Source organism: Pteropus medius, unplaced genomic scaffold (assembly GCF_902729225.1).
Source record: "Pteropus medius unplaced genomic scaffold, Ma_sr-lr_union100, whole genome shotgun sequence".
NCBI lineage: Eukaryota > Metazoa > Chordata > Mammalia > Chiroptera > Pteropodidae > Pteropus > Pteropus medius.
The window spans coordinates 340,647-344,923 of NW_024344434.1; the positions used below are offsets into that span (position 1 = coordinate 340,647).

Genomic DNA, 4,277 nt, shown 5'->3' on the forward strand with positions numbered 1-4,277 from the left:
AGACCAGCAGCATGAAGGTCAAGCCCAGTCTCAAGCTTCAGGGCCTGCACCCTCCACCACACCCCACTGCTTCACCAGGTCAAAAATGCTCGTTTCACCCAACTTGTGAGGAAATAGACCCTGGTCCACAGGACTTCCTTCCCTTGATGTTAATGGGTAAACTGAAGCATAAACCAATGACCTCTCTTTACAAGTTCCAAGAAAAAAGGGAGCCCCCAGCACGTGTTGTGAATCTCCTGACTACCAGTTGTTCCCTTTATTATCTCATGGAACCTTCACAACCATTTCATGTGGTGGGTGCTAGTGTCTCCTCTCTACAGATGGGAATACTTAGTCCAATGAAGTGTTTTGCCCTTGGTTACGATGCTAGGTGAATGGTAGACCTGGACAACCAGGCCCTGGCTAGCTCATAGCTCATAACATTGGCCATGTTATCACAGTCCACTGAGCCTCAGGGAGGCCTGGCAGTTCATACAGGGGTCCTGGATCCCAAAACCTGGGTGCAAATCCTGGTTCTGCCAATGCCAGCTGTGTCACTTGGCCAAGTTCTAGTTTGCCCATCTATGAAATAGGGTAGTGGCCATGGCTACCTCACGGGCTGTGTAAGGAGCCCAGGATGGAACAGCACACAGAAAATAATACATGCCAGTTACTGCTGCTACTATTCCTGTTACTGGTAACAAAGATTGAGTGGAATTTTAAACATCTGAAAACTTATAGCCCAGTGTTTCTCAAACTTTAGAGTATCAGCATCACCTGGAGGACTGCCCCCAGCCCCCCAGTCCCTGATTCAGCAGATCTGGGGTGGGGCCCAAGGGTCTGCATTTGTAAAACTTCTCAGATACAACTGAGGCTGCTGGTCTGGGTTCTACACACCGAGGACACGGTGTAGAGCTTGAAATTTTATTTTATTTTTATTATTTATTATTATTTATGCCTACAGCACCCAGTCTTCCTATGTGGTCTCCCATCCAAGTACTAACCAGGCCCGACCCTGCTTAGCTTCCGAGATCAGACATCGGGCTTGTTCATGGTGGCATGCCCATAGACCATGGACCGTGGCTCCACTGGGGCGGGAACCCAGGACCTTCTGCATGTAAAGCAGATGTGCTAATCGCTACACTATGGAACAGTGTCGTAGAGCTTGAAATTTTTAAAATTCACAATAAGCCCCATTGGCAGGAGTGAGAAACTGGCTGCTGGGCTCCGGGGAGACAGCTTTGGGTAGATTGCTGCAGGCCAGAAGCAGAAAGGCACAATTAAGTCCATAATTGTGCTTTAATTGTTAAGCGTTTACCAGCCTTATCTCTTCAGACTATAATTGTCCCCTGTCCCCAGATGTCAACTGGAGTGGTGTCAGGTTCTTTTGGGCCAGAACCTTGGGTGTGGGTTACTGGTTAGGTCTCTTCCATCTCCTCTCCCAAGGCACAGCCAGGCACACGGGTAGCCAATCAAATGTAGCTGTTTCTCTAATAAAACACCTACCTCTGCCAGCTGCTTCCCACAGTATCCACTGAAGTCCCCCATCAATTGGGAGTAGATGCATCCATCTCCATGATATAGAGGAGGCACCAAGGCTCAGAGAGGCCAAACAACTCATCCAAGATTACACAGCAAAAAAAAAGACCAGCCTAGTCACAACCCCATAGCACTTCCCCAGCAGCTCCCTGGTCATCATTGGGATGTCAGCTCAAATACACATCTTGGGGCCTCCTGGACCAAGTCTGAGGCCCCGTAAATAAGCTTCCTTCCTCCTTCATGGCACTGCCCACGGCTGCAATTAAAATCACTCTGTCTCTACATGATGGTCATGTTTGTCTCTCCCCTTGGAGTACCAGCTTCAGTAAAGGCAGGGTCTTCATCTCTTGTTCCTCACAGAGTCCCCAGAGCTTAGCACAGTGCCTGGCACAAAGAGGGCTCTTCGTAAGTATTTGTTTCATGAATAAATTTCTGAACCTAGTGGTGCCACAGAGCTGTCCAGGGCAGCCAGCTCAGGCAGCAGGCCCTCTGGAAGGTGATGATTCTGGGCTCCTGCTTCCCCCTTGAGTACCTTTTCAGGCAGAGTCCAGGAGCCCAAGGGAACGGTCTCTCATTGTCAGAGTACATCCACAGGCTGCTTAGGGCCAGCTCATTCCTGGGTCCCTGAATCCACCTCAGGCAGCTCAAAGGGATGGAAAGATCTGGGCAGACCAACACAGTGTCTGCCCTGTACTCTGGTGTGGATCTCTGTTCTTTTCAAAGCAGTTTGCCTTACAACAATATCAGGATGTCTTTCCATCTAAAACTGAAGTTCCGCCCACCTAGCTTTCCACATGTGAGAAATGGGATGATGACCTATGACTTAATCAGCCTTATGGGGATCTTGAGGCCTTAGGAGATAGTGCACATGAGGCTTGGAGGGTGACCAACTGTCCCGGTCTGCCCAGGTCTGAGGGGTTGCTCAGGGCGTAGGACTTTCGGTGCTAAAACTGGGGCAGTCTCAGACAAAAAGGGACAGTTGGGCACCCTACATGACAGGCTTTAATAAGCACTTAATATGTGTGTTTTAGCTCTCTGGCTATGGAAGACAGGTTAAGGGATTTGCCCCTAAGATTGCCCATCAAGTCAAAAGTGAAATTGGCCAAGAACGCAATCGTCTTCCCTGCCTCTTGGGTCTGCTCACCTGCCAAATGCTCTTGACACCTGTTCCTTGTGGCTCCAGAAGAAGGTCTGTGCATGGCTGGGGAGTGGGGGCCTCATCATGTAGAGAAAGCCCTGCAGAAGGAGGTTCAGCAAACAGGGGGTGCTGGGCAGGCTGCCCCTCTAGCTGACTCACTGCCTCACCTGCGCTTTTCCTTAAAGCATTTTCCTCCAACAAACATGATGAAATTTAAAACAAACATTACTGTTAAACTCAGCTGCCAGCCACGGATGCGCAGTAGGATGGCAGAAGAAATTGCTCCTTCTGCTTAAAGGACTTGGGGGAGGTGCCTGGCACACAGGCAGGAGGGCCCCACGCCCAGCTTAGGATCAGTGTCCCCTGGGAGCCCTGCAGATTCTTCAGATGAGTCATCCCATGGCTACTTCAGTTCATGCCCCAACCCCACAAAAGCCGAGGCAGCCAGCTTGGCCAAACAAACAGGCCATGGGACCAGATGAAAAGGTGCCTGCAAGGGCTGAGGCTTCCAGGGACTCTGGCATTCCTCAGGTCTGGGTTCAAACCTCCGGCTTGGGTTCAAACTCAGACTCTGCCACTTAGTAGGGTCCTTGATAAAATAGCTTAACCTCTCTGAATTGGTTTCCTCACCTGCTCATCTTTCCTGCATGGCTTTCCATGTGCCTGGCACTGGGACGAGCACAGCATGTGGAGTAGGCTACTTAATCCTCAGTGCAACCACACAAGGAAGCTGTGGGGAAGTAGGAAGGAGAACATCAGAGGCCCAGGCCACAGGGTTGGGGCCGGGAGTGCCAGAAGTCAATAAGTCTGGGTCACCTGCCCCTTTGGGGATACAGAATCTAGTCCTCTCCCAGATTTACACCCCCTCCCGTTACCCCTCCCCTGTGGCCTACAGAAACTCTCTGAAGCTTCCACCTTCTGTAGCCCACCGACCCATCGCCTCTGCCCACCTCACTTCTGCCCACCTCAGGCTTCTTTCTCCATGCCCTGCCCCAGGCTGAAAACCTGCCCTCAGTGGTTCTCTGTTGCTTTCCAAATTAAATCTGATGTCTATAACTGAGGGCAACTGTGTGAACCCGGACAAATCACTAAACTTCTCTGAGCCTTGGTGTCCTCAAATGTAAGTGGTGGTAAAGATCCTTCCTACTCAGGCCTATAAAACCATGTATGTTGAAGGGCCACTGTTCTCTTTTGCCCTTCCCTCCCTTTCCCCATAGCCAGGGACTGAAGGCCAACGTCACCTCCCCGTCTTACCTCCTGTTCCTCCCCAACACGGAGCCTTGGCTCGTGCTGGGCCACTTTCCTGACCGTTCTCCACGTACACCAGACTGTGCTCACTCCTGGGCCCTGGCCCGTGTAGAGCCCTCTCCTGCCTGCCCCGTCCCCTCAGTTACCCACAGCCCACCCATCCTACTAGACCCCTAAGCTAGTTCCAGTTTAGCCTCAGGAGCCATCCCTGAAATCCTAGTCCTGGCCATCTGTGTCCCCTCTGACCTCCACTGCCAGGACCATCACACGTAATCAAGCCATTATGTAGAACAACACACAGGGCCTACAGTGTTGTCCCCTGACCATCCTGAAGTGCTGGCTGCTGGAAATCAGGGAAGCATTTTCTGCTTCT

The 4,277-nt window shown here is 51.2% G+C and overlaps 1 pseudogene; it reads right to left on the bottom strand.

Annotated features, from left to right (window-relative positions):
- Nucleotides 1–934: 934 nt before the first annotated feature.
- LOC120610408 (uncharacterized) lies at nucleotides 935–1,050 on the bottom strand (annotated as a pseudogene).
- Between the last annotated feature and the right edge of the window lie 3,227 nt (nucleotides 1,051–4,277).